The 18835-nt window shown below is 40.0% G+C and overlaps 1 protein-coding gene across 3 annotated transcripts in view; it reads left to right on the forward strand.

Annotated features, from left to right (window-relative positions):
* KCNIP4 (potassium voltage-gated channel interacting protein 4) overlaps positions 1 to 18835 on the forward strand; it is an 857625-nt gene that overhangs the window by 487836 nt on the left and 350954 nt on the right. Inside the window, exon 1 of one of the 3 annotated variants that reach the window (XM_074951606.1) lies at positions 3161 to 3177. The exons of the other annotated variants lie outside the window; for them this stretch is intronic. The gene's annotated coding sequence lies outside the window, so the exon portion shown is untranslated. Of the gene's footprint in view, positions 1 to 3160; positions 3178 to 18835 lie in introns of those variants that run through there. 3 annotated transcript variants of the gene reach the window in all.

Here is an 18835-nt window from a genome sequence, read left to right on the forward strand (position 1 = left end):
TACTCCAGCGCTGCGAGAGGCGCAGGCAGAGTCTACGGGGGAGCGGCAGTAGTCGACTCACCACGGTGGAGACACCATGATAAGTCGATCTAAGTACGTCGACTTCAGCTACGTTATTCACGTAACTTAGATCGATTTTCCTCTCCCCCAGTGTAGACCAGGGCCATGATACATGGGTCCCAGATTATTTAGGGCTTTAGAGACCATGAGCAAGACCCTGTCTTACATCCAGAAGTGAACTGGCAGCCAGTGAAGTTAGAGTAGTAGCATGCTATCCCTTCAATGGCCTAGTAAATCTAGAAGGTGGGCCACTACTTTATACAATAGCTGCAGCTTCCTGATGAGACTTCAGGGTAATACCAAATGTAGTTTGCTGAAATGTTCTGAAAGTGACGAAGGAATAGATGATCAAGGTAAGGAGTACATTGAGAAGAAGGGGTGCAATCATTTTGACCATCTGAAGAATGGGGGCAAGCATTTCTGGAAATTACTGCTATTTGAGAAGCCAGGAGCAGAGATGACTTCAGGAAGAATGTAAGATTGCAAACCACCTTGACAAACAGAGGACAGAAACCCTCAGCTGAGTTTGAGGTCAGATCCCTGGACAGTTCCTTAAAATGCATACCCTTCATTTTACCTGGATTGAGCCTGAGCTTTCCATCTCAGTCCATACCTCAGTTACACACTGGGAAAGCAAAAAGAAACATTAGGGAAATAAGGTGTGTTGTCCACAATGCCACTGTAATCAAAATGATTTTTGTGGCATTTTTTTTAAATAAAAGGCAATGAAACTGGATCTGAACCACAAAGGGAGTTGCAGTAGTCTCTTTAGCAAGTGGTTGGAAGATCTCTGAAGATCACAGTTCTCAGTCACAAACCCATCAGTGAAGGCTAAACTCGGCCATTTTTATTTTTGTATTACCTATTTTATTTTTGTATGTCCTATTTACCGTATCAAGTATCAGAGGGGTAGCGATGTTAGTCTGTATCCACAAAAACCACCCCCACAAACATGATACAGATCTGTGGTGATGTGAAAGCCTGCTTTCGTCATCTCCGACTCAAGGAATATTTTTAACACACCACTGAACAATGCATTGACCCACAGGAACCCTCCAGCCAACACCACAAGAAGAAGAATTCTGCATGGACTCCTCCTGATGGTTGAAATAACAGACTGGACTTCTACATAGAGTGCTTCTGCAGACGTGCACAGGCTGAAATTGTGAAGAAACAGCATCACTTGCCCCATAACCTCAGCCATACAGAACGCAACGCCATCCACAGCCTCAGGAACAAGTCTGACATTATAATCAAAGGGGCTGACAAAGGAGGTACTGTAGTCATAATGAACAGGTCGGATTATGAACAGGAGGCTACCAGGCAACTCTCCAACACCACATTCTACAGGCCATTACCCTCTGATCCCACTGAGGGTTACCAAAAGAAACTACACCATCTGCTCAAGAAACTCCCTGCTATAGCATAAGAACAAATCTACACGGATACACCCCTAGAGCCCCAACCAGGGGTATTCTATCTGCTACCCAAGATCCATAAACCTGGAAACCCTGGACGCCCCATCATCTCAGGCATTGGCACTCTTATAGCAGGATTATCTGACTATTTGGACTCTCTCCTCAGACTCTATGCTACCAGCACTCCAAGCTATCTTCGAGACACCACTGACTTCCTTAGGAAACTACAATGCATTGGCAATCTTCCTGAAAACACGATCCTGGCCACTGTGGATGTAGAAGCTCTTTACACCAATATTCCACACAAGTATGGACTACAAGCTGTCCAGAACAGTATCCCTGATGAGGCCATGGCACACCTGGTGGCTGAGCTTTGTGACTTTGTCCTCACGCACAAACATTCAGATTTGGGGACAACTTATACCTTCAAGTCAGCAGCACTGGTATTGGTACCCGCATGGTCCCACAGTATGCCAACATTTTTATGGCTGACTTAGAACAATGCTTCCTCAGCTCTCGTCCCCCAGCGCCCCTCCTGTACTTGCGCTACATTGATGACGTCTTCATCATATGGACCCACGGGAAGGAGGCCCTTGAGGAATTCCACCCAGATTTCAACAATTTCCACCCCACCATCAACCTCAGTCCACACAAGAGGTCCACTTCCTGGACACTAGAGTGAAAATAAGTGGTCACATAAACATCACTCTATACCAGAAACCTACTGACCACCGCACTTACCTACATGCCTCCAGCTTCCATCCAGGACACATCACATGGTCCATTGTCCACAGCCGAGCCCAAAGATACAACCGAATTTGCTCCAATCCCTCAGACAGAGGCAAACACCTATAAGATCTTTGTCAAGCATTCTTAAAACTACAATACCCACCTGGGGAAGAGAGGAAAAAGATTGACAGAGCAAGACGGGTACCTAGAAGTCACCTACTACAGGACGGGCCCAACAAGGAAAATAACAGAACGCCACTAGCCATCACCTTCAGCCCCCAACTAAAACCTCTCCAGCACATCATTGACTATTTACAACCTATCCTGGAAAACAATCCCTCACTCTCACAGACCTTGGGAGGCAGGCCAGTCCTCACAGACAGTCCCCCAACCTGAAGCAAATACTCACCAGCAACTACACACCACGCCACAGAAACACTAACCCAGGAACTAATCCCTGTAACAAACCCCGTTGCCTACTCTGTCCCCATATCTACTCTAGCGACACCATCTGAGGACCCAACCACATCAGCCACACCATCAGAGGCTCATTAACCTGCACATCTACTAATGTGATATATGCCATTGTGTGCCAGCCCCTCTACCATGTACATTGGCCAAACTGGACAGTCTCTATGTAAAAGAATAAATGGACAACACAAATGGTAACATACAAAAGCCAGTAGGAGAACACTTCAGTCTCCCTGGACGTTCTGTACCAGACTTAACAGTAGCCATACTACAGCAAAAAAACTTCAAAAACAGACTGCAAAGAGAAACTGCAGAACTAAAATTCATTTGCAAATTTAACACCATTAATTTGGGCTTGAATAGGGACTGGGAGTGGCTGGTTTACAACAAAAGCAACTTTCCCTCTCTTGGTATTGACAGCTCCTCATCAATTATTGGGAGTGGACTACATCCAACCTGATTGAATTGTCCCTGTCAACGTTGGTTCTCCACTTGTAAGGTAACTCCCTTCTCTTCATGTGTCAGTATAATAATGCCTGCATCTGTAATTTTCACTCCATGCATCTGAAGAAGTAGGTTTTTTACCCATGAAAGCTTATGCCCAAATAAATTTTTTAGTCTTTAAGGTGCCACCGGACTCCCCGTTATTTACCGTATGTTGCATTCAGATGTTTGTGTTCCATTTGCACGGTACTTTGTTTGTAGAGGAGAGAGTTAAGAGGATTGTTAATTTTAATTAACAGCTTTGGCATTCACACACTATTTCTAGCCATGTGTAAGTCACTTTGGCTAATATTTTCAAAAGGGGCCATTGATTTTCGGTTATTTCAGGTTTTTAGGTACCCTGCTAGATATACCTTGGGCCTGATTTCCCACTTTTAACACCCACATCTCCCAACTGAAGTAAATGAGAATGGGAGAAGTGAGTGTTCATTGTCACTGAAAATCAAGGCCAAATTGTCTCAAGTTAGGCACCCAAAATCAATGGTCACTTTTCGAAATTTTGAGTAACTTCTGTCTCCATTTCATTGTAGTTCAAATTGATATGATGATACTTTGCTGCTCAATATCTCTGTAAGAATGGAAAGTACTTTCAGATATTTGAATGAAAGGTATTGGAGAACTGCAAGTATTTGTTCTTATTTTTTATTTTTCAGCACCCTAAAATGTGCTAGATGTTTCAACCTATGGTCCATGTCCCAAAGTTCTTCCAATTTAATTTTAGATATGGGAGCAAAGAGAGGTGATGAAAAGACAAGGATGACAGTAATAAGCTTCTTTGCTGACTTAGTTTGAAATTAACTTGCTTAAATGTTATGGCAACTAGTAAGTGCTGGTAAAATCTATTCAGAGCTCCTTTCTGGAAAACTGGAAGTCACCTCAAGTACTTTTGTTATTTAAAAGAGACAGACCTGAGCTGTAACTCTTTAATCCAGACTACGAAGGCTTTAAACTGTTGTGGTGTTCAGATCCAGATTTTTAGTGCTTCACATTGCAAAGCTGGGAGCTGGGCACAAAATTTGGACCCTGATCCTGTTTAGACTTTGAATCCTTCACACCTCAAAGTTCAGAAATGTTTGGATCTGGGTTTTGATGCTAATATTAAATTTGAAAATAACTAATAGGCAGTTTTCAGGAAACAAGTTTTGAAATACAGGCTTCCATGTCTTGAGACTACACCAAAACACTTGATTGCAAGAAGAAAATATTAATCTTTATTCACTCTAGACAAGCATGTTTTAATAATCCATTAATGATCTGTACAGTCAACTGAAACGGAGTTTACTTTGTAATATAAAATATGGACATTTACCATTGCAACGATGCATCAGCCATTAGCTCAGATATTCCAGTATCTCTTTATAATCTCCTTAATTTCACATGGAGTTTAAGAAAATAGGCACACACATCACAAAATGGTTTTTTGCATCCTATTTTGATTGTCATAAAATGGATTTCTGTGACCTCAAGTGAAGCTCCTTAAGCCATTTGGGAATTTATTTTTTAGATGACAATTCTTTTAATGCAACATGCTCAAAGCCAGTTCAATGTGTGTACTCCCAGGCTGTATCTAGATGTGTCATTTTATAAGTGCTGAGATTTTCCATTGAGGAAAAATGTGAGGCTTGGATCAAGGCATAAATTATTCATATTTCTGTACTGTACAAAATAAACTGATTTTATTAATTAAACAAATTGAGCTCAGTTTCCTTCTAGGTAAAGATCTTGTATTTGATGTGACTTGTCAAAGGAGCTCTATGTTTAATATTTTTTTTAAATACTGATTGGCGCAGATATCAGAATGTAAAAGTGCCCCACTTTGCAGTTAAATGCTTTGGTGAAAGAGACATAGTTTTCACCATGTGGTAATTTGATTGCCTTGTTTTGGGCCTGATTTTGCAACTTTAACTCATTCTGAGTAATACTTGCCCATTAGGACTACTCAATTAAATTAACTAATTTAGGATTCCATAACTAAGCCTTTTATATAAAGGAGAATTGAAATTAAAGGCAAACAGTACACCAGGGTTTTAAAGATGTTTGAATTTGGAAATTATCAAGATTCTGTATATGTACAAAGTTTTCTGACCAGTATTAGCTGATGAGATGCTTTCTGATTTGGCAAAAAAAAATGAGGAGTCCTTGTGGCACCTTAGAGACTAACAAATTTATTTGGGCATAAGGTTTCGTGGGCTAAAACCCACTTCATCAGATGTATGAAATAAAAGATACAGGAGCAGGTATAAATACATGAAAGGATGTGGGTTGCTTTACTAAGTGTTAGGTCAGTCTAATGAGATAAATCAATTAACAGCAGGATACCAAGGGAGGAGAAATAACTTTTGAAGTGGTAAGAGAGTGGCCCATTACAGACAGTTGACAAGAAGGTGTGAGTAACAGTGGGGAGAAATTAGTATTGGGGAAATTAAGGCTAGGTTTTGTAATGACCCAACCACTCCCAGTCTTTATTCAGGCCTAATCTGATGGTATCTAGTTTGCAAATTAATTCCAGTTCTGCAGCTTCACGTTGGAGTCTGTTTTTGAAGTTTTTTTGTTGAAGAATTGCCACTTTCAGGTCTGTTATTGAGTGACCAGAGAGATTGAAGTGTTCTCCTACTGGTTTTTGAATGTTATGATTCCTGATGTCAGATTTGTGTCCATTTATTCTTTTGCGTAGAGACTGTCTGTCTGGTTTGGCCAATGTACATGGCAGAGGGGCATTGCTGGCACATGATGGCATATCTCACATTAGTAGATGTGCAGGTGAACGAGTGCCTGATGGTGTGGCTCATGTGGTTAGGTCCTATGATGGTGTCCCTTGAATACATATGTGGACACAGTTGGCACCGGGGTTTGTAGCAGGGTTTGGTCCCTGGGTTGGTGTTTTTGTTGTGTGGTGTGTAGTTGCTGGTGAGTATTTGCTTCAGGTTTGGAGGCTGTCTGTAAGCAAGGACTGGCCTGTTTCCCAAGGTCTGTGAGAGTGAGGGGTCGTCCTTCAGGATAGGTTGTAGATCCTTGATGATGCGCTGGAGAGGTTTTAATTGGGGGCTGTAGGTGACAGCTAGTGTCATTCTGTTACTTTCTTTGTTGGGCCTGTCTTGTAGTAGGTGACTTCTTGGACCTTTCTGGCTCTGTCAGTCTGTTTCTTCACTTCAGCAGGTGGGTACTGCAGTTTTAAGAATGCTTGATAGAGATTCTGTAGGTGTTTGTCTCTGTCTGAGGGATCGACGCAAATGCGGTTGTATCTTAGAGCTTGGCTTTAGACAATGGATCGTGTGATGTGGTCTGGATGACAGCAGGAGGCCTGTAGGTAAGTATAGCAGTCAGAAGGTTTCCGATATAGGGTGGTGTTTGTGACCATTGCTTATTAGCACTGTAGTGTCTAGGAAGTGGTTCTCTTGTGTGGACTGGTCCAGGCTGAGGTTGATGGTAGGGTGGAAATCGTTGAAATCATGGTGGAATTCCTCAAGGGCTTCTTTTCCATGGGTCCAGATGATGAAGATGTCATCAATGTAGCGCAAGTAGAGTAGGGGCGCTGGGGGGACGAGACCTAAGGAAGCGTTGTTCTAGGTCAGCCATTAAAATGTTGGCATATTGAGGGGCCATGCGGGTACCCATAGAAGTCCTGCTGACTTGAAGGTATAAATTATCCCCAAATCTGAAATAGTTGTGCGTGAGGACAAAGTCATAAATTTCAGCCATCAGGTTTGCCGTGATGGTATCAGGGATGCTATTCCTGATGGCTTGTAGTCTATCTTTGCATGGAATGTTGGTGTAGAGGGCTTCTACATCCATAGTGGCTAGGATGGTGTTTTCTGGAAGATCATCAAAGGATTGTAGTGTATCAGAGGGGTAGCCATGTTAGTCTGGATCTGTAAAAGCGGCAAAGAGTCCTGTGGCACCTTATAGACTAACAGGCGTCTTATAGCATAAGGTTTCATGGGTGAATACCCACTTCATCAGATGCGTGTAGTGGAAATTTCCAGAGGCAGGTATACATATGCAAGTAAGAATCATGCTAGGAATAATGAGGTTAGTTCAATCCGGGAGAATGAGGCCCTCTTCTAGCAGTTGAGGTGTGAACACCAAGGGAGGAGAAACTGCTTTTGTAGTTGGCTAGCCATTCACAGTCTTCGTTTAATCCTGAGCTGATGATGCCAAATTTGCAAATGAACTGAAGCTCAGCAGTTTCTCTTTGAAGTCTGGTCGTGAAGTTTTGTTGCTGCAGGATGACTACCTTTAAATCTGCTATTGTGTGTCCAGGGAGGTTGAAGTGTTCTCCTACAGGTTTTTGTATATTGCCATTCCTAATATCCTATTTGTGTCCATTTATCCTTTTACGTAGGGACTGTCCAGTTTGGCTGATGTACGTAGCAGAGGGGCATTGCTAGCACATGATGGCATATATTACATTGATGGACGTGCAGGTGAATGAACTGGTGATGGTTCAAGGATTTTAGTTTGCTCAGGAAGTCAGTGGTGTCTCGAAGATAGCTGGGACTGCTGGTAGCGAAGGGCCTGAGGAGAGAGTCTACATAGCCAGATAATCCTGCTGATAGGGTGCCAATGCCTGAGATGATGGGGCATCCAGGATTCCCAGGTTTATGGATTGTGGGTAGCAGGTAGAATGCCTCTGGTCAGGGCTCTAGGTATGTGTCAGTGTAGATTTGTTCCTGTGCTGCTTTAGGGAGTTTCTTGAGCGGATCGTGTAGTTTCTTTTGGTAATCCTCAGTGGGGTCAGAGGGTAATGGCCTGTAGAATGTGGTGTCAGAGAGTTGACTTGGAGTAATGGAAGTCATAGTACAGATGCTTGGACATGAAGTGCGTAGGATGTTCAGTAGCCAAAAGGAATGGGGGACTGAGGTGAAATGGGTATTACTTCCTAAAAGAGTCAGATTTACTCTTCCGTCACAAAGAGTTACTTGGCCAAAATTAGGATTCAGTTTGTTTTTGGCCTTATTTGTGCTTTTGAATGACCAGATATTAACAAAATATATTTGAAATAGTATCATTTAAAATGTGTCATGTTTGACATCAGAGAGCTTTCTAGCATACAGCAATATAAAGAGGGCCAGGCTTTGGCTGATCCTAAACAGGTGAGACAGGGACAGAGTAAGGGCTCAGAAATCCTGTTATGTTGCTTCCTCTATGTGCTCCTTAATACTTAGGTTGCCCATTTCAACCTATACAAAATGCTGCTACTAAGATAATCTTTCATATTTCTAACAATACCAATCTTTGAGCCTTAGGAAAAGATCAACTCTTAATTCCCTGAAGTCACATGAGGACATAACGCAGGCCATGTTGTTCCAAGTCCTAGTTCCTTAAAAAATTCCTCCCTTCTCTTTATAGTCTGTCACTTCAACTATGTTAAACCCACCTTCAATCCTTGAAATCCCTCCACTGGCTGCCTTTCCACTACACACAGATCAAGCCTCTTGTTTCACATTCATGCTATCTGTCAACTTCACCCACATTTGCCTCCACATATACTTCTGCACTACTCCTTGAAAGTATAATACCCTTTCCTCAGTTGGTCCACAAAGCCACATTAAAATCCCTCCTGAAGACCCAGTTCAACTCTGACGACAAGAAAGAAAACAAAAAACTGTAGATTAATGATAATAAGGTTGAGGCAAAATTGGAAATATCCTATACATCTTAACAAACACAAAGGATGGTTTTTATCATACATCTTCAAAACATATCCAGTGACCCGCTTGACTACTTTATTTTCACTTTGCACCTCCATCCCCTAACGTAGGTCTGTCTATTTTGTCTTTTAGTTTGAAAGCTCTTTGAGACAGGAAATGTGTGCCTTGTTTTGTGTTTGTACAGTGCCTATTATGCTGCTGGTGCTGTCAGCACTAGCTATTACTAATAATTTATTTCTGTTAGTACCACAAGGTGGTAGGCATTGTCCATACATATACAGTCTTGGTGTTGAAGAACTTACAAAATAACAAGAAAAGCAACATACAATGGTAGGGAGGGATGAAAAAATAATCCATATAGATATAATTTTTTTAAATGGCAGCAGCTATCTCAAAATGTCTCTGTACTTCACCATACTTAGATGGCAAGTTTCTTGTTGGAGTCAAAGTTCATGTTGGTCTCAAGGAAGCACTTGAAAGTAAAAGCCAAATGATTGTTGGCTCAGAAATGAGAAATTCAAAACATTTTATATTTCTCCCAAAACGGTAGCCTTGAAATTTTTCATCTTCACTCACCAACCCCAGGCAAGGCAGTCTTCTGATGTAAAGATGGGTCAGAGGTCAAGCTATGACAGAGAAGAATACTTCTCAACAGAGAAACTTTTTAGTTCAGCCTATTTTAAGGTTTGACTTCCTTAAATCTGGAACCTACTTTCTCTAGGTTTAGGATTTTCTGGTTACTCGCATGTGTCCTTTATTAATAGAGGTAAATGTCCACGAGGAGTGCTGCATCTTGAACTTTAATAACTGGCAAAGAGTTGCAAGTAAAAAGAATCAGTTAAAATTACAGACTTTCAAGCCAAGATATTTTACCTTGCGATATGCCTGGTCTGGTAAAACTATAATTGTCTCCCATATTTCCAACAGTACCAATCTTTTAAGATTTAGGAAACAATCAACTCTTAATTCCCTGATGTCAAATCTAGAGACAACACAGGTTCTTCCAAATCCAAGCTCCTTAAAAGTTTGTTCCATTCACTTTACAGCCTGTCGTAATTGTGTCTTAAATCTTTTAATTCTCCATTTCCTGCTCTTTACAGTTTGTGAGTCCATGAACCCAATCTTGCTTCAGTGGAAGCAATCTTGGTTCCTTTCAGTTCCTGAATTCTATAGGTCTGCAATGATTTTCATTCTCAAACTCTGGATACTTTGTATGCAATTTATGCAAATTAGGAATACTCAGCTGGTTACTCTGATTTGGTTTCTGAACAGTTCTCTTTTCAGTTCCCTTGCCAGTTCATGTTTATTTCTATAAATGCACTCTTGATTACTTGTTTGTGTTCTTTAAAAGATTAAGTCAACATAAAAATACTGAAAACAAAAGCATTTTTCTTTCACATAGCCAAATGAAACAAATCGGCTGTCTGAATATAAATAAAATATAAAGCCGCATATTTTAAAATCACATACAAATAAAAACAATAAAATGTTATAAGAAAACAAAGCAATTTTTGCTTTGACTTTGGTGCAATACCATAGAGGTGCAAGAGTCTGTGCTAGAGAATCTCAATGTAGGATTAGGACCTATGTTTTATATGGTAGGACATGGTGTGCAAATGAGGGACCAGTTTGTTTTTTTATTAAAACGGTTAATTTCAATGAATATTAACAACCTAAAATAGCAAAATTTTGCCCTTTGATCTCCAGATTGAGCCTCAGTTCCAATATTCTACTCTACCTTCAAGTAATCATGTCTAAATTTAGGCAATCAAAATTATCTAATTTTGGATACCATGTTTTTACATCCTCCAAAACTTGGAATTCTGTAAAAAACAGGGACTCATACACCTAATTACCTGATTTGAGAGATTTAATGCTGTGTGTGAATCTGAATTTTGGGACAGGTAGATTTGGAACCTGAGTTGACACCATTTACTATTTGATGATAAATCGTGCAAATGTGGCAGCCAGTAAGCTATATAGTGGTAGTATGTATGCACAGGTCACTGATTGATTGTATTTATTATTAATGTTGTTGGTCTGAAGGATACTGATGAACAATATATCATGAAAAAATCACATTAGACACAACATTTTATGGCTGAGACTGCGGTATAACTGCAAAAATATTTCCTGTTCCTGTTCACACGTGAGATATGTATATACTGTATTTTCCCCCCTTTTGACCAGCAGAGAGCAGCAATGATATACTTTATAATGACCTAATATTGAGCCTACCCTTGCAAAATTTTTCAGCAATCTGTCCCTATTTCAGCTTCTAAACTGGGTGTAAATATCTTGTATGATTGCCGTGAATATGTATTTACTGAAAACACTTGGTATTATAATTTAATCACTAGCTGCCAAAACCTGGGTACTGATAATGTAATTTGTACTTCTGCTTCATTTGAAAATAATTTTAATTGTCTCTCTGTTAGTATCTTTGACTATGTGAGAGTGCTAAAGATGAGCTAGCTATTTTATTTAAAGTGCTTCGTATGTCATCCTCATTTCTTACGGATGGTGGTATTCACACTAAACAAAAGCATTCCCGATGGAGGCTTCCTGCTTTTTGTTTGGCAGCATCAATACTTTAGATGCTTAGGGTAAAATCTTGACCCATTTGGCAGTTTTGTCATTGAGTTCAGCGGGGGCCAGGATTTCACCTTTGGTGTATAATACAGAATTATAGATAAGATTGGTAGTACTGCTTTATTATTAAGATTACTCAACATTTCTCTTTATAAGACCTGTTTTCAGTCCCTTATAACTCTGCCAGACTTAAGCAATTTCGGCTGAAATCTTCTATGCTGGGTGTAATGCTGATTTATTTAATTTTTTTTTTTTTTATTTCAGCCAGAACTGTTAGGGAATGCCAAACTTTTGAGTGCTTGACATTGCAACCTTAATGTGTTTAACAGTTATTCTATTATAGTGTAATGTAGGTACAGGATTATAAAAAGAAAAGGAGTACTTGTGGCACCTTAGAGACTAACAAATTTATTTGAGCATAAGCTTTCGTGAGCTACAGCTCACTTCATTGGATGCATTCAGTGGAATAAAGTGGGGAGATTTATATACACAGAGAACATGAAACAATGGGTGTTGTCATACACACTGTAAGGAGAGTGATCACTTAAGATGAGCTAATACCAGCAAGAGAGCTGGGGGGGGGGGGAGAAAGCCTTTTGTAGTGATAATCAAGGTGGGCCATTTCAAGCAGTTGACAAGAACGTCTGAGGAACAGTGAGGGGAAGGGGGAATAAACATGGGGAAATAGTTTTACTTTGTGTAATGACCCATCCACTCCCAGTCTCTATTCAAGCCTAAGTTAATTGTATCCAGTTTGCAAATTAATTCCAGTTCAGCAGTCTCTCATTGGAGTCTGTTTCTGAAGTCTTTTTGTTGTAATATTGTGACTGTTTATTCCCTGCCCCACTGTTCCTCAGACGTTCTTGTCAACTGCTGGAAATGGTCCACCTTGATTATCACTACAAAAGGTTTTCTCCCCCCCCCCCCCCCCGCTCTCCTGGTATTAGCTCATCTTAAGTGATCACTCTCCTTACAGTGTGTATGGAAACACCCATTGTTTCATGTTCTCTGTGTATATAAATCTCCCCACTGTATTTTCCACTGAATGCATCCAATGAAGTGAGCTGTAGCTCACGAAAGCTTATGCTCAAATAAATTTGTTAGTCTCTAAGGTGCCACAAGTACTCCTTTTCTTTTTGCGAATACAGACTAACACGGCTGCTACTCTGAAACCTGTACAGAATTATGTAATTATTCACTGATTTGTTTGAGGGTGACATCTAAGGGCTCCAATCAAGATCAGGACCTTACTGTCTAAAATCATCAGGCAGGAAACAGTCACTGGCCTGAAAAGATTACATTCTAAATAGACAACACAAACAAAGAGTGTGGAAGAAGAGATATCACTTACAAGCAGGCAGAATAGTGTGGTAGTCTGAAAATGTCACATTGATTCCAGGACAGTAGTTCTCGAACAATTTCTATAGTGGGGGTGCTGAGAGCCATTGAACCAAAGTGTAAGCCCTGTATATAATGGAAACCACTTCAAGCCAGGGGGTGCGGCAGCACTTCAAGTACCCCTAGTTCCAGCACCTATGTTTCAGCATATTTTAGGGGCTTTTAAAATTTTTAAAGTGAGGTTTTGTTCAGAGGAGACTAGCAAAACAGAGACAAAAGAAGGGAAGGGGAGCAGGGTAGAGCATATGTAAGGGGAGTAATGGGATGAAAGAAGAGAAGCTTGGAGGGGCAAGTAAAGTAATGCAAAGTCACAGTTTTGGCACGGGGGAGGGGCTGGGAGAGAGAAGCAAATAGTGCAGGGGAGAGTAAAAGCTGTAGAAACCAGTAGGACATATATCTTAAGGTCCGTGTTGGGTTGTTCCTCTGCATCTCCTGCTGGTTTGAGTTTCTGTGGCTCTTCCCAGGGGTTTCTTTATTTCTTGAGCTGGTGGTTAATGTTATGATGTAAAATCTCATTAATAATTTTAGAGTTGAGTATAAAAATGTTAGCTGATAATCAGGGTAACGTCCACATTTTGCAGCAGTCTGTGGACAGTATGTATGTTGTATATGATGCAGTACAGATCTAAATATCAGAATGATTACTTCATGGACTGTCAGCCCAGATTTTTAGCCTTATTTCTGAATTTTCTTGCTTTTTGGAGCTTCATTTAGACCCATAAGGCAGTTTTACTGTAGCCTGCTGTACTTTAGGTTCTGTCTTTGTTTAAAGGCTTTTGAGACTGAGTAATTGCTGACATTTTAAAAATCCATTAGTACAGTGAATGCATCCAAATTGATCTCCAGGAGGAACAATAGGGTTGACTGCCCCTAAACTCGATGCTTTGAAAAGTCATGTACTTTATGGAGGTGCCTCATCAGCATTTGCACTCGCACTTGTTGGAGACCTCTCACAGCTTGGTAAAAGACACTCTTCCGTGAACCTCTGCAACTCACTATGCGCACCTGTGGAGATCCTTCCTACCTTTTAGGGTGAGTAAATGGGTCCATTTTAAATTTAGTTTTGGAGTATTAAAGCCCAAACTGTGGAGAGACCATAAATAGCAATTAGCCAAAATGGCTCAGGCAGGAACTAAATATAGCTCTGTCTCATTACTTCGCAGAGGACTCCTACGAATGTAGGGCAAGCCATGGGTTAAGCAGTTTGGATAAAATAAGAATCATGTTGAACTGAACCAAATTAACATTTTCCCATTTTGGTTTACTTTTTATTTGCTTGGTTTTGCTCACAGCTGCACACTTCTGAGGTGTAATGAGAAAAGGAAATGTCAAACTACGTAAAACAGGATTTTCTTGCTTCCTGCTGCTCTGGCAGTACTCTGAGAGAACTGAAAAATCTCAAAGATTTTTCTCATGAGATTTCCAAACCAGTTTCACTGATCTTGTATTCTGGATAAGTATCTGAGGATTTAGAGTGGGTAATATTAATATATTAATATATCTTGCATACTGGAGCCAAATCACAACTCTAACACTTGGGCAGTTTACCCATCACTGCTCATTGGTTTGTAACTTCTTTTGAAGAGGAACTGTTATCAATTATTAATTCTTAATTACAGAGTTTCAGAACTAGGTATAATTTTACTTCAAAATCCATTATGGTATTCTAGTCAGTCAATACCCACCACTTGTCCAAGTCTGCTAAGGTGAGTTTTGGCCATTTGATATTGATCGTTGTATTCGATGTGACATCACTAAGTGTTTAGTGATACCATATCAAATGTAAGATTAATATAATTGTAATCCTTCTGCCCATCAGAGTTGGCAGCAGCAGGGGCCGGGTTCAGTATCTAGGGGTTCCATTCCAATAGCACAATCAAAACCGGCTCGAGCTCCCACCCAGTGACCTGGGACAAATATATACCACCAATAACAGAGAAACTGGGGCTCCTACAGCAGCCAAAGTGACCATTGAGGCAGGGTGGGTGTGCCTATGCAAATGAGATCAGCCCCTGAAGTTCTTTTCCACAACCCACCATGACTCGCCACCAGATGTCAGGGTAGAGCTCATCCTGACTCTGCTTACATAATGTTTCTGGTTTTCTTTTTTATTTAGCAAAGGTGACAACTTGTATTTTTCCTAATGACACAGCTTAACACAATGAAGGTAAAAACTTGTGCATTGAAGCCCTTCTGTAGCATATACTTCTTAAGTCTTTATTTTTGACGCTATTGTGAACTGATGAAAGCAACCAAATTTATACTAACATTTTTCTCTGCTTTTTAAATTTATTAGAAAAGACTTTAATAAAGTTGGTTTAATAGTTCTGATAATTTCAGAACATGAAACTCAACATTTTAAGGTACAGTATGAGGTAAACTCTAGTAAGCAAGAAGACAGAGCTAAACTAAATTATAAAAACCCTTAGAAAATATACAATAAGAAAAGCTTAAGGTTATTAAAGGTACAGAATCACATGGTACATCTGCCAAATGCTCTTTGCTGGATAATGGCATAGAATGTATATAACATTCTCTTATGCTGGATTTTTGTTTTAGTCTTTTATTATGCTTTCATATAACAACAGAAAGTCTAATAATAATGTTTGAACTGGACTGGCCTCAGTCATCCATCAAGGTATTCCAATTTTACAGTACAAGTTTTAGTTTATCTTTAACCTGGAAATAACTTTTTTTTAATATAGTGATCAGTTAAATACAGTCCCAAAATACAGTACAAAATAAACACCCTGTTTTTCACTGCGGAAGAATCAAACTGAGTATTTCAGATGGGTAGCCGTGTTAGTCTGTATCGGCAAAAATAACAAGGAGTCCTTGTGGCACCTTAGAGACTAACAAATGTATTTGGGCATAAGCTTTCGTGGGCTATAACCCACTTCATCAGATGCATGGAGTGAAAAAAAGTAGGTAGGTATAAATATACAGCACATGAAAAGATGGGAGTTGCCTTATCCAGTGGGGGGTTAGTGCTAATGAAGCCAATTCAATTAGGGTGGATGTAGCCCATTCCCAACAGTTGACAAGAGGGGTGAATATCAACAGAGGGAAAATTACTTTTTGTAGTGCTAACGAGGCCAATTCAGTCATGGTGGATGTGGCCCATTCCCAACTGAGTATTGAAACTGTAAGACATTCATTAGATGCTCATGCTTTTCATAAGTTTCTGATATACTGTTCACCTTGAAATGAGCAAAAGGAAACTATATGGAAAATGAATAATTACAGAACTGTAAGCATATATATAATGTTCTTCATAACAAACTTTATGAAATATTTGTGACCATTCTCAAGCATTTGCAGAATAGCTATTTTTATTTATCTAAGACAACTGAGAATTTTAATAAAAATAAAAGCTTGACAATTACCTTTCTAGGCAGTTTTGCATAATTTTGGTTGATGAGTGAGTTAGTGAAACTACAAGAAAGTTTAACTTTCTGGAGTCCTACAATTTTGTATCATTTAATATGTTTGTGCTTAATTTTTCAAAATAGCAAAGATGGAGGTAGTATTGCAGATTCTAGTTAGGTCTGCAGTTATTGCTGTTGGTTTTAACAGCTTCTACATTTACATGTATACTCAAACATGAACAGTAAGTTGGCCATTTTAACCTCCTGCTAAGTAAACATCTGTTTGTTTGAAGTGTCATTGTAGCTGTGTAGTCCCAGGATATGAAAGACGCAAGGTAGGTGAGGTAATATATCTTATTTGATATGTATTGGATCAATGAGATATTAGCTCACCTACCTTGTCTGTCTTATTTAAACATTTATGTAGCGGTATACCATCGTGCACACGTGTGTGTGCATGCATGCATAATAGACTCTCATAGATCATATGGGAAGGAATTAATAAAAAGCTATTGTCACAGTTTCAGGTAACTGCACCTATATCTCATCTACATGGTCCTATCCAACAGTGACCGGTCAGGTCTCAGGCCTCCAGCTGTCACCTGTCTCTGGACAGGGACCCATGTCCCATTCCCTTCTGACTGTGGGTTATAAGGCTCCACAGCCCCTTGCTATACATTGTGATATCCCCAGTCTGCTACAGCCAGCACCTGTATTGTGTTTTTTCTCTGAGGACAATGACTGCCTTTTTACCAGTTACCACACAGCTCTTTCTCAGAAGAGTACATTTATTCTTAGGGTAAAAGCATCATATAGAAAACATAACCAAAAAACCAACAACTAAATAAGGAATCCTGCATGCTTACTAAATGTACCGGAAATCATGCATCGGTATTATGGGGCCCTAGGACAAACCCTTAAGGAGGGTTGGGGGCCCTAGGACAAAAGTTCATGTCCATTTGCTGGATCAGAAAGAAGCCGTGAGTTTTTTGTCCAGGAGGGTAAGCTTCAAAGCTGGCCTTGGGAGTTTGCGCTAATCACCCAGATTTTTCAGGAAACACCCCACAGTGAGCAGAAACACACAAATACACATCACCTGTATTGATAAAGGATCTGAATATTCTGCAGATCATGCTATTTGGCTCATTTCACTATAATGGCTTTTTGAGGTTTTTGTGGTTTAAACATAATATACAGTTTGATTCCCAGAGATGCTGAATGTGGTTGCAATATCTGTCACATCTCCTTCATAAAGAAGTGGGTGTAAGTAGGATGGCTGCAGTGTTCTTGTAGCTTTGTTGGCCCCAGGATATTAGAGAGACAAGGTGGGGAGGAAACCTCTTTTATTGGACCAATTGCTGCTGGTGAAAGAGACAAGCTTTTGAACTACACAGAGGTCTTCTTCAAGCTTGAAATCTTGTCTCTTTCACCAATAGAAGTTGGTCCAATAAAAGATGTTACCTTCCCACCTTGTGTGTCTAGGTTGCCTATACTCACATAGATTTTATGGCATGGAATTAATAAAAGCCAGCAGCAGATATATTTTATCAGATGTGATAGACTGGCAGCAGTAGCTGCTTAATCAAGATAATTATCACATGAAAGCATATAGTGAGGTAGTTAGCATTCTACAAAAAGCTCCCAGCCTAAGGCCTGATTCAGTTTTTCCTGTATCTTGTCTTTTGCCATTGATTTCAATATGAGCAGTGCCAGATCCACTTCCTGTAAAAATTGTCACCTTACAGCTAGATGGTTGGCGTCCTAAATTCAGAGATACCAACTGTAGTTTTAAAACCTGATACTGTTCAGAGTGTGTTTATGGTAAGAATAAATTTTTGAACAAAATACCTGAGCTGACCCAATCTGAACTGGAAACTATGTATATTAGTGTCCATTTTTTGGAAATATGATTGTCTGTTTGTCCTTATTACGTAAATTCAGCAGAGAAAAACTTTTTTCTTTTGATTTAGAAGATATAAAAAGTGCCCATGTGTAGGATCTGAGAGCCTTGCAGATTATTTAAAATTACAAAAACTTAATCCAGTTGAATCAGATCACCCTTTCTGCAGGCAGTAGAACATAACATAATACTAACACCCCCATTCATCAGCCTTTATCCCTCTCTCTCTGCTTCTCTTCAAAGACCAGCGGAAACAAATTGGCTCTGCAGTATGTCCTGAAAGTCAGCAAATCTGAGCTATTTCGGACCAGGCTTGGGAGGACACTCCAGAGTCCTAGGCCCTTACAGAGAATGCCTTTGCAAGCCGCCCCTTCTCTATTATATCAAGGCCAATCTAGCATTAGCACTTCCACTGGTCACAGCACTGTCAGTGTGTTCTGAATTGAGAGGCACTCTGACATATACTGTGATATAAAACATTCTCTATTTGTAAGGCTGGATCTTCTCATTGAAACAAGTTGCTTAAAATCAGCAAAGAGTTTGCAAATTGTACAGTTTTGGAGGTGTCATTTGCTTATATTGTATACAAGTATAGCCTAATTCCTTTAGACAACAGTTTGTATGTTCATCTGCAAGGCTATGAGTTTGTCATGGAGATCACGTTTTCCATGACTTTCCGTGACTTCTGCAGAGGCTGGTGCACCTGGCCCAGGGGCTGCCTGAATAGCTCAGGCAGCCCCTGGG

Source organism: Natator depressus, chromosome 4, assembly GCF_965152275.1.
Source record: "Natator depressus isolate rNatDep1 chromosome 4, rNatDep2.hap1, whole genome shotgun sequence".
NCBI classification, from domain to species: Eukaryota; Metazoa; Chordata; order Testudines; family Cheloniidae; genus Natator; species Natator depressus.